Raw genomic sequence first — 12922 nt, forward strand, 5'->3', positions numbered from 1 at the left:
GGGGGGGGTTCAGCTAAAGGGGAGTCATTTTCAGCATAGCTACCTTTGGCTACGCTTCATAGACGGGCCGAAGTCGGCGCTCAACGCCACTGCTTTGCATGCCCCGCTTTTGGCCATTTCCTCAGAAATATTAACATTGCCGAGGTCACATGAGCTACATGCAGCGAGGAACAGGACAGAACACGGGGAAGGGAGATAGAGATGCATGCATATGGATAAGGTAATCAAACAAAAGATTGAAGTGCACACAGGACTACTTGGCACCAGTTCTCTGTCATTGTATCTTGCACTAAAAATATGTACAGGCTTATGTGTAACAATTTCTCTGTTGCCAATTGTTACTCTTGGACAATGATTGTCTGTGGTGAGTTCTCTACGTAATCAATGTGTACATTAGTCATTAGTATTCACATGGTTTTAGAGCCTTTTTACCTGGCCATGATACTATGTAGCATTATGTATCATAACAATCCCGCCCAAAACACAAACGCAACACGCTAGGAATGTGTTTTCAATAAAAAGGCATCATCTACAGGTATAGTAAATAGCCAAGTTACGATTTTGGCCATGCGCTCATTGATGTTACTGTAAATTACTGAGTAGGGTTAAAACTCAGCACGTGGGCTGGATATATCAGACACCCACCCCTACCGCCTCTTCATCCATTGGGAGGGTTTGAGCGATTATTCTGTACGATCTGTTCAAGATAAACACGTTACAGAACTAACATCAGCACTGTTATCTTTACATGCAATACCAAGAATGTAGAGATGGAGGACAAATTTGAATAGTATAACAAAATCATATAATACAAAAACAAAGCATGTCCAACATTTAGCTATCCAGTGTAATGTACTCTGGTTGAATGGTGGGCAGCACTCACCTCCCTGAGAGAGTTTTGACTGGGATCTTGAGCAGGTTCCCACCGTCATAATGGACCTTCACAGCATTCACGCCCACCTGTTCTTCTATGAGRAATAGAGCCTGGGCCTCCTGGGACCAAGGGGACAAGCGGAGAATTACAACTGAGTGTACCCATGAGGGTGCAGGTAAATTGCCATGGTCTGAGCCCCTTTGCCCGTTCTAGTCACTTGATTTCTGTGGGGACAGGTCATGTTAGCGTGCTAGACAGTGAACGTTGTCTGGGAACTAATGGCTTTAAAAGTATTATTGTGTGTTACCCGTTTCTCCCTCTCCTTCTTCTTCTTGTCATCCTCTTTCTTCTTCTTGCTCTCGGGCATCAAGTCGTCCAGATAGCTGAGCTCCCTCTTGGTAAAGAAAAAGTCGAGAAGCTTCCGAATGAAGACGAGGGCCAGCACCTTTAAGCGAAAATAGGATATTTTAAGGGAGAGAGAGGGAGCAAAAGGACCACAGACTCATACAGAAGGTTTTCGATATTTTCATGTTTACAAACACCCTTGTTGGTAGACACGATATCACGTTTCTCCAGTTTGTAGATGTGGAGAGTGATATTACTATAGAGAGATGGAATGATAGTAGTATTACTATAGCACATTTCTCTCTATGGGTATTACCATCATTGGGAATACGACGGCGGCTGCGGAGGCCTTGATGACCCACAGCAGTATGAGGCAGGTGAGCTGCACCAGGGTGAATACATGGACCTTCCACAGGGGAACGTAGCGCAGGTAGATCAGGTCAGGCTGGTGCTTGGCTGGCATACCAAACAACTTGATACGGTCAAAGAACTAAGAGAGAGAGAGAGACCCGTTTATTGTTCATTTCATATTTTAGTCATGAAACACGCTCTAAGTTTAAATGTGATGATGTTTTTCTTGATAAAAGAGAGTGTAATTACAAAGGAGTAAACTCATCATTACAGACAAGGCATTGCTTTACTTTTAAAGAGAAAAAAAACGCTGATCATATCTTCAATCAATCATATCATTGAATATAATCTCACTTGAATGCCTTTGAGTGAAGAGACTCCCATGTAGAGGAAGACCCCGTATAGCACTGGCATAGGAATGAACTGGAGGGTGGGGGAGAAGTTGAACATACAGTATATAATAAATAATACATGGGATTTAAATTGCCTTTAAAAATGACATGTCAACATTTCAACTGTAAGGTGAGTATACTGTATAACAGTCAAACTGCTTATCATTCACATTGGCTGTCATGGCATTGGTGTCCAGCTCCCATTGTCCTATAAAAGTAAAGATGGATTATTAATATACACTTTTCTGAAACCCAAAGAGCTGTCACCTTGAGTGCGGAGGTCATGAAGACAGAGCAGCCCATGAGGACAAAGATCATGAAGCCGGTGACTCTCTGCTCTCTGATGCCCAGGAACTTGGGCTGTTCTCCTGGGGCCGAGCAGCCCGACTCCACCTTTAGATTTGATTACATTAGATTCATATTTATTATACTCAGAGAAACACATTTTTTTCCAGACTTAACACAAATAACAAATCCATAACTCACTTAGACCAGAGTTGTCAAACTTAATTCCGTAGTAAATTCCTGTAGGGCCGAGTATTATTTATTTATTTGTTATTTCCATTTGTGTCCGGTTAAAACCTAGACAACCAGGTGAGGGGAGTTCCTAACTAATCGACGACCTGAATTGATCAATCAAGTACAAGGGAGGAGAAAAAAAAAACACAGACACTATGCCCTCCAGGAATTGAGTTTGACACCACTGACATAAACAAAGACTAAAACAAAGACCGCAGCAGGCTGCCAACCTTGAGGCTGTTGACGTGGGAGATGGAGAGCACGGTGGCGGCTACGAACCAGGGCAGGCCCATGATGGAGCAAACACCCAGCATTACCGCCACCACCAGSAGGTCCAGATGGTAGCCACAGCCTTTCTACATGACGGAGAAGAAGGGGAAAAACCAAGGGGGAAAAGAAGAGGATAAAAAGCCATTTTAGTATAGCTGGACCACCGAATTGAAAACACTTGCTACATTCAACACAGTGAATGATAATATAATGGGCAGAACAGGGTGACAGAACAACATCTTTGTAAACATGTTTCTATTCCACCTTGACAGTGGAAATGGAGTCTGTAGACTACGGAAGTCTATGCCATAAACCAGTGCTTGCTCACTTTGAGCTTGTGCTCCTTGCGGTTGATGATGACGGCAGTGATCTGCTGGTCCATGAAGATGAGGATGGTGCAGAGCAGAGCGGGCAGCGCCGCCACCAGCAGGGTCCACCAGGGGTTGGTGCCCAGCGGGGAGATCAGCCAGCCGCGATGCTTGGAGGTAGGCTGTAGACCAGAGCATAGAGTTAGCTTTTAAACTGAAGCTACTGGCTTGCAGTCAGGGTATAGTGTTCGCTAGCAAGAGCTTGTAAGTTCAAGTATATTGGTCATATGCACAGGAACACAGTACAATGAAATGCTTGCAGGTTCAACTCTGGACAATGCAATAACAATAATAGAAAAATAAAGTAATAAACAGAAATTAATAGAATAGAAGCTCAACGGCACACAAATAGAATAACATTTTCGCAGAAGTATAAACACACCGGAATCACTCAAACAAATTTGCATTAGGATATTTACACGTGTGCCAGGGAAGCGGGATATGGAGAGCAGTGTTTTGTGCAATATTAAAAAGAAGTCCAGCAGCGGTTGTGGTGTGTGTGTGGTTCTGATTGTGTGTGGTTTTGTATGTGCATATGAGAATAACATTGAAGTTTACACTGGCACGATGACAGAGTTCATCAGGAAGTGTATTGGGGATGTTGTTCCCACTGTGACGATTAAAACCTATACAAACCAAAAATCGTGGATAGGTGGCAGCATTCGCACAAAACTGAAAGCGAAAACCACTGCATTTAACCACGGCAAGGAGACTGGGAATATGATCCAATACAAACAGTCCAGTTATGCCCTCTGTAAGGCAATCAAACAGGCAAAACGTCAGTACAGAGACAAAGTGGAGTCGCAATTCAACGGCTCAGTCACGAGACGATGTGTTATGGACWCCAGACATTCACGAATTATGAAGGGAAAACCAACCATGTCGCGGACACCGATGTTTTGCTAAACACCGATGTCAAGCTAAACACCTTCTTTGCCCGCTTTGAGGATAACACAGTGCCGATGACACGGGCCGCTCCTGAGGACTGTGAGCTCTCGTTCTTTGTGGCCGACGTGAGTAAAACATTTAACTTCTTTGGGGTAGCGGGCAGTATTTTCACGTCCGGATGAAAAGCATGCCCAGAGTAAACGGCCTGCTACAAAGCCATAAAAGCTAGAATATGCATATTATTAGTAGATTTGGATGGAAAACACTCTGAAGTTTTTTTTAACTGTTTGAATGATGTCTGTGAGTATAACATAACTCATATGGCAGGCAAAAACCTGAGAGAAATTCCAACCAGGAAGTGGGAAATCTGAGGTTGGTCGATTTTCAACTCAGCTCCTATTGAAAATACAGTGGGATATTGGTAATGTTGCACTTCCTAAGGCTTCCACTAGATGTCAACAGTCGTTAGWACCTTGTCTGATGCCTCTACTGTGAAGTGGAGCCGAAGGAGAGAGGAATGAGTCAGGTCTATCATGACCTGAACATGCCCTGACCATGCGCGTTCACGTGAGAGCGAGCTCTGTTCCATTCCACTTCTGAAGACAATGGAATACTCCGGTTGGAACATTATTGAAGAATTATGTTAAAAACATCCTAAAGATTGATTCAATACTTCGTTTGTCATATTTTTACGGACTGTAATATAAKAWWWTTCACTTTTCGTCCGTACTTTCCGCTGGACCTGCCCGCGCGTCGTGAGTTTGGAAAGTATACTGAACGARAGWACAACAAGGAGGAATTTGGACATAATTGATGGACATTATCGATCAAAACAAACATTTAMTGTGGAACTGGGATTCCTGGGAGTGCATTCTGATGAATATCATCAAAGGTAAGTGAATGTTTAMAWTGTTACTTCTGACTTCTGTTGACTGCATAATATGGCGGCTATATTTGTGTCTTGATTGGGCTCTGAGCGCCGACTCAGATTATTGCATGGGTTGCTTTTTTCGTAAAGCTTTTTTGAAATCTGACACAGCGGTTGCATTAAGGAGAAGTGCATCTAAAATTCCATGCATAACAGTTGTATCTTTTAGCAATGTTTATTATGAGTATTCCTGTAAATTGATGTGGCTCTCTACAAAATCAAAGGATGTTTTGGAACTTCTGAACGTAAGGCGTCAATGTAAACTCAGAATTTTGGATATAAATATGAACTCTACCGAACAAAACATACATGTATTGTGTAACATGAAATCCTATGAGTGTCATCTGATGAAGATCATCAAAGGTTAGTGATTCATTTTATCTATATTTCTGCTTTTTGTGAATKCTCTCTTTGGCTGYAAAAATGGCTGTGTTATTCTGTGAATAGGCACTCACCTAACATAATCGTTTGGTTTGCTTTCGTCGTAAAGCCTTTTTGAAATCGGACACTGTGGCTGGATTTACAACAAGTGTATCTTTAAAATGGTGTAAAATACATGTATGTTTGAGGAATTTTAATTATGGGATTTCCGTTGTTTTGAATTTGGCGCCCTGCAGTTTCACTGGCTTTTGAAGAGGTGGGACGCTACTGTCTCACGTACACTAGAGAGGTTAAGCGTGTTAACTCTTGCAAGGCTGCCGGGCCAGACGGCATCCCTAGCCGCGTCCTCATAGCACGCGCAGACCAGCTGGCTGGAGTGTTTACGGCATGTTCAATCTCTCCCTATCCTGCTGTCCCCACTTGATTCAAGATTGTTCCTGTACCCAAAAAAGCGAAGGTAACTGAAAGTAAATACTATCGCCCTGTAGCACTCACTTCTGTCAGCATGAAGTGCTTGAGAGGCTAGTTAACGTCTTTGTGATAGGGGGCAGCATTTTCACTTTTGGATGAATAGCGTGCCCATAGTGAACTGCCTCCTACTCTGTCCCAGATGCTAATATATGCATATTATTATTACTATTGGATATAAAACACTCTGAAGTTTATAAAACTGTTTGAATGATGTCTGTGAGTATAACAGAACTCATATGGCAGGCACAAACCTGAGAAAAAATCCAAACAGGAAGTGACAATTCTGAGGCTGGTCGATGTTCAATTCATCARCTATTCAATTCCCTTTAAGATATGGATCTGTTTGCACTTCCTGCGCCTTCCACTAGATGTCAACAGTCTGTAGAACGTGGAATGAAGCCTCTACTGTGATGTTGAGCCAGATGGGAGGTGTTTCAGTCATTGGTCTRGCAGAATGCCAGTTCCTGGTCACGGGCATTCCWAACGATATCATCTTGCTTTCCATTATATCTGAGCGCCGTCTCAGATTATTGCATGGTGTGCTTTTTCCGTAAAGTTTTTTTGAAATCTGACACAGCGGTTGCATTAAGAACAAGTGTATCTTTAATTCTATGTAAAACATGTATCTTTCATCAAAGTGTATGATGAGTATTCCTGTTATTAGATGTGGCTCTCTGCAATTTCTCCGGATATTTGAGGRATTTCTGAACATGGCGCCAATGTAAACTAAGATTTTTGGATATAAATATGCACATTATCGAACAAAACATACATGTATTGTGTAACATGATGTCCTATGAGTGTCATCTGATGAAGATCATCAAAGGTTAGTGATTCATTTGATCTCTATTTCTGCTTTTTGTGACTCCTATCTTTGGCTAGGAAAATGGCTGTTTTTCTGTGGCTATGTACTGAGCTAACATAATCGTTTGGTGTGCTTTCGCCATAAATCCTTTTTGAAATCAGACATGTTGGCTGGATTCACAACATGTGTAGCTTTAATTTGGTGTCTTTCATATGTGATTTCATGAAAGATTGATTTTTATAGTAATATATTGAATTTGGCGCGCTGCATTTTTTTTCTGGCTTTTGGCCAAGTGGTACGTTAGCGTCCCACATATCCCAGAGAACTTAAGGATCAATTCACCTTCACATTACCAGACACCCTAGATACCGCAGCAAAAAATCCACAGATGATGCAATCGCCATTGGCACTGCACACTGCTCTATCCCATCTGGACAAGAGGAAAACCTATGTAAGAATGCTGCTCATTGACTACAGCTCAGCCTTAAACACCATAGTACCCTCCAAGTTCATCCTTAAGCCCTGGGTCTGTAKCCCACCCTGTGCAACTGGGTCCTGGACTTCCTGACGGCTTCCCCCAGGTGGTGAAGGTAGGCAACAACACCTGTACTATGCTGATTCTCAACACTGGGGCCCCACAAGGGTGCGTGCTCCTGTACTCCCTGTTCACCCATGACTGTGTGGAAAGCACACCTCCAACTCAATCATCAAGTTTGCAGATGACACAACAGTAGTAGGCCTGATTACCAACAACGACGAGACAGCTAACAGGGATAAGCTGAGGGCCCTGGCGTAGTGGTGCCAGGAAAATAACCTCTCCCTCAATGTCATCAAAACGAAGGAGCTGATTGTGGACACACACACAGTGGCCATGTAGTGTATATACACTACCAATCAAAAGTTTGGACACACCTACTCATTCCAGCGTTTTTCTTTATTTTTTATATTTTCTACATTGTAGAATAATAGTGAAGACATCCAAACTATGAAATAACACATATGGAATCATGTAGTAACCAAAAAAGTTAGGCATCCTTCCTAACTCAGTTGCTGGTGCGGAAGGAAACCACTCAGGGATTTCACCATGAGGCCAATGGTGACTTTAAACAGTTACAGAGTTTAATGGCTGTGATAAGAGAACTGAGGCTGGATCAACAACATTGTAGTTCATAATACTAAACTAATTGACAAAGTGAAAATAAGGAAGCCTGTACAGAACAAAATATTCCAAAAGATGCATCTTGTTTGCAACAAGGCACTAAAGTAGTACTGCAAAACATGTGGCAAAGCAATTGTCTTTTTGTCCTGAATAGAAAGTGTTGTGTTGGATTTGCCCCAAACATATTACTGAATACCACTCTCACAACTTTAAAGCATAGTGGTGGCAGAATCATATTATTGATATGCTCATAATTGTTAAGGACTGGGGAGTTTTTCAGGATAAAAAAATTATGAAATAGAGCTAAGCACAGGCAAAATCCTTGAGGAAAACCTGGTTCAGTCTTCATTCCACCGGACACTGGGAGATGAATTCACCTTTCAGCAGGACAATAACCTAAAACACAAGGCCAKATCTACACTAGATTGCTTACCAAGAATACAGTGAATGTTCCTGAGTGACCGAGTTACAGTTGACTTAAATCTACTTCAAGATCTATGGCAAGACTTGAAAATAGTTGTCTAGCAATGATCAACAACCAATTTGACAGAGGTTGAAGAATTTTGAAAAGAATAATGGGCAAATGTTGTACAATCCAGGTGTGCAAAGCGCTTATAGACTTAACCAGAAAGACTCACAGCTGTAATTGCTGTCAAAGGTGATTCTAATATGTATTGACTCAGGGGTGTGAATACTTATGTAAATGAAAAATGTCTGCAAATTAAAAAAAAAACTTTTTTTCACTTTGTCATTATGGGTTATTGTGTGTAGGTGGATGAGATATAAAAAAAAGACTTCATCCATTTTGAATTCAGGCCGTAACAACAAAATYTGGAATAAGTCAAGGGGGTCCTACCTCAAAGCGGTCGGGTACGTTGAGTTTAGGAGAGGGGATGCCCATTAGATAGTCCACCAGCACCATGATCATAATGGTCAGAAACACAGCAAAGTCACTGATGGTGGAGCGCACCTGTACAACCCATATTAACGACAATAAATAATCATGGTAATGTGTAAAAAACACAGTCATTAAAATTCACTCAGTGGGAACACCTACACAGTAGCTAACAGTAATAGCAAAATGTGGAACATATTGTGTGGGAAGAATGTGAAGACCTTGAAGTTAATTGTGAATGTTGATGCAGCACAATAAAACTTACGAGTTCACACATTTACATTTTAGATGAACGCACACAGACGCACACACACTCGCAAGTGAATAACTCACCTTTGTAGGGAAGTATCGCTCGGTCTTGATGTCCTTGAGAAAAGAGGAGAGGAAGAAGGTGGTGAAAAAGAGGATGATGGACCAGAAGAGGACATCTGGGATGTAGGGGCCGTGGTGACCACAGGCAGGACCAGCAAACTCTCCATGGAGCAGGTTACACATCTGGCAAAGAGTGTAAAGGGTCAGAGAAATACACAGGCTCAACAGATGTTTTTGCAGTGTGTGTCCTCTGACTAACCGATACGTTGAGGCTGTTCCAGGAGATAGAGTCTGGTGTGTGTCCGGTCTGGTTCCACGTCTGCAAGATCTGAYCGGAGGCGTTGGCCGGTGGAGAACACTGACACCTGAGTCAAGAGAATAAATCTTACACTCCCCATCCTAAATAGCACAAAACCATAAGCTCCCCTTTTATAGTCAGTGGTAACATCTAAAACACGGAAATCCAAATAGAAAAGATACATTAACTGAAGAAAGRGGAAAAATGGCAGTGCCCACTTCTCGCGTCTTTCGCCCTCAACCTAGGCTCTCTGACCCTGACTCACGAGTAGAGGGTGAGGTTGTCCAGCTCGTTGTGCATGTTGACGGGGTAGTGTTCCCCCAGCTGGAAGAGCTTCTCCAGGGCCTCGTAGATGAAGATGATGCAYATGAGAGCGGCGAAGGCCTCCTCRGTGAAGCGGGTGATGTAACAGACCAGGGAGCTAGCGTCTGTGGCCACCAGGACRAGGCAGAGGAAGGCCGTCCACAGGCCGATGCTGGTCCTCAGAGACAGGTAGGACAGGCCGTAGTCCCTGGGTGGAGAGTACGGTAGATAAGATCAAGACTCAATATTAGGGCTGTCAAACGATTTAAAAATGTATTTSAGTTAACTAGCAGGATTTTGTGATTAATGGCAAATTTAGAATTTGCTTAAATTCAAAATTTAAGATTTAAAAAAAAAACATTACAAAAATATTAACGTCTTGATTTTGTCTAAAGTAATGGTTAGCAAAATTAGGTAAATTGAGAAAGCACACTTTATTTAACCTCAATGTCAACTTCTTTTTACATGGCATTGTACTGTAGATTTTAGCTGTATAGATMATGTATTTTGGATGTTTTCAGTGTATTTTCACATCCATATCTTATTAGGTACTGGTAGCAGTGAATTCAAACCATAGAGATTATGACAATTGTAGGGGAGGCGCAATCACTCGGACTATGCCTTATGAAATGATTGAGGATTCATCAATAATGACCTTGAGCCTGTRCCAACTTCTCTAATAACTAGTTAGGGCCCCAAGTTTTTCCTGACCATGTGACTTGACCAGAAAAAACTCCAGGCCTTGTAACTTACTGTACATGTACAGTATATAAAACTCAGGGAGTTACTGAGAAACAAATGAGAAATCCCCAAATGGCAGTAGTGAACTTGTCCTTGCAGGTTGCTACCGCCAGAAGGCCACAGTGCGAATAAGTGTAACCAGGATCGGTGTAGCACTCACTTGCAGAACTTAAAGAGGATCTTCTCGAAAACCAGGACAGGCCCCGTGCTGCCCAGGATAGTGAGGGGCTGCCCCGCAAACAGAGAGAAAGCCACTCCTGTGAGGGACGCCCCAAACAGAGACTCTATGGCACTCTGTAGCAAGAGAAGGAAAAGAGGGAGGGAAAAGGGGAGGATGACGAGGAGGTAAATACATAGAGGAACCAGAGAGACTGGGAGACTAAGGGGAAAAGAGGCAAAGCGGACAGAACACCCCACATAACATATGTTTAAACTGACAATCCAGTTCAGACCGCCTAGCATCAGACTGCCTAGATAAACTTCTCTGCTTCTCTGTCGGCCTGTCAATTGTAATATCCCTCGGCCACTCGTCATCTGGTCAGTTTACTTAGACACATCACACACCCCGGCGCGCTGACGCTCACTATGCCAACAGTCTCCCTCCTAATAAAGACATCTAGGGTCACTGTAGGGTGTGTGTGTGTAAGTCATTGTCAGGATCAAAGCACAGAGACAGTATATAGAGTAGCTCGCAGTGAGGAAGAGGGACAGCATCTAAGCACCTACTATTTGCTCATAGTGATATGCATCCTATATGCTTTTAGTGATAAACAAATAGGGTAAGACCTTGTCGTAAACCTGTTTCACCAGGCAGCTAAGTGACTGGCAGATACAGTTGAAGTCAGAAGTTTACYTACACTTAGGTTGGAGTCATTAAAACTTGTTTTTCAACCACTCCACAAATGTATCACTAACAAACTATAGTTTTGGCAAGTCTGTTAGGACATCTACTTTGTYCATGACACAAGTCATTTTTCCAACAATTGTTTACAGAAAGATTATTTCACTGTATSACAATTCCAGTGGGTCAGAAGTTAACATACACTAAGTTGACTGTGCCTTTAAACAGCTCGGAAAATTCCAGAAAATTATGTCATGGCTTAGGAAGCTTCTGATTGACTCACTTTAAAGAGAGAATCTGCCTGCACCGCACGCCCGACTAGCATCACCACCCTAGACGTTCCGACCTAGAATATGTGGACATCTATAAGTACCTAGTGTCTGGCTAGACTGCAAACTTCCTTCCAGACTCATATCAAACATCTCCAATCCAAAATCAAATCAAGAATCGGCTTTCTATTCGCAACAAAGCTCCTTCACTCACGCCGCCAAACTTACCCTAGTAAAACTGACTATCCTACCGATCCTCGACTTCGGCGATGTCATCTACAAAATAGCTTCCAACTCTACTCAGCAAACTGGATGCAGTTTATCACAGTGCCATTTGTTTTGTTACTAAAGCACCTTATACGACCCACACTGCGACCTGTATGCCCTAGTCGGCTGCCCTCGCTACATGTTCGTCGTCAGACCCACTGGCTCCAGGTCATCTACAAGGCTATGCTAGGTAAAGTGCCGCCTTATTCTAGTTCACTGGTCACGATGGCTAACACCACCCGCAGCACGCGCTCCAGCAGGTGTATCTCACTGATCATCCCTAAAGCCAAAACCTCATTTGGACGCCTTTCCTTCCAGTTCTCTGCTGCCTGCGACTGGAACGAATTGCAAAAATCTCTGAAGTTGGAGACTTTTATCTCCCTCAACAACTTTAAAAATCTGCTATCCGAGCAGCTAGGCTGTACATAGTCCATCTGTAAACTACCCACCCAATTTACCTACCTCACCCCCCATACTGCTTTTATTTATTTACTTTTCTGCTCTTTTGCACACCAGTATCTCTTCTTGCACATGATCATCTGATGATTTATCACTCCAGTGTTAATCTGCTAAATTGTAATTATTCGATTTATTGCCTACCTCATGCCTTTTGCACACATTGTATATAGATTCTCTTTTTTTTCTACCATGTTATTGACTTGTTTATTGTTTACTCCATGTGTAACTCTGTGTTGTCTGTTCACACTGCTATGCTTTATCTTGCCAGGTCGCAGTTGCAAATGAGAACTTGTTCTCAACTAGCCTACCTGGTTAAATAAAGGTGAAATAAATAAAAAATAAAATAAATAAAAAAGAGAGAGCAGTCTATGACTAGGTTGGCTGGAGTCTGACAATTGTTAGGGCCTTCTTCTGACATCGCCTAGTATAGAGGTCCTGGATGGATGTGTTGTTACCTAACCTTACCACCTGGGGGAAGCCCATCAGGAAGTCCAGGATTCAGTTGCCGAGGGAGGTGTTTAGTCCTTAGGTCTTTAGCTTAGTGATGAGTTGAGGGCACTATGGTGTTGAACACTAAGCTGTAGTCAATGAATAGCATTCTCACATAGGTGTTCCTTTTGTCCAGGTGGGAAAGTGCAGTGTGGGGTACAATAGAGATCTGTGGGTCTGTTGGTGCGGTATGTAAATTGGAGTGGGTCGAGGGTTTCTGGGATGATGGTGTTGATGTGAGCCATGACCAGCCTTTCAAGCATTTCATGGCTACAGATGTGATGGCTACGGGTCGGA

At 42.6% G+C, this 12922-nt stretch overlaps 1 pseudogene; it reads right to left on the reverse strand.

Moving 5' to 3' along the window:
* Positions 1-12922, reverse strand: part of LOC111955865 (sodium bicarbonate cotransporter 3-like) — a 48543-nt pseudogene that overhangs the window by 3192 nt on the left and 32429 nt on the right.

This window comes from Salvelinus sp. IW2-2015, linkage group LG31 (genome assembly GCF_002910315.2).
Source record: "Salvelinus sp. IW2-2015 linkage group LG31, ASM291031v2, whole genome shotgun sequence".
In the NCBI taxonomy this organism is placed as follows: domain Eukaryota; kingdom Metazoa; phylum Chordata; class Actinopteri; order Salmoniformes; family Salmonidae; genus Salvelinus; species Salvelinus sp. IW2-2015.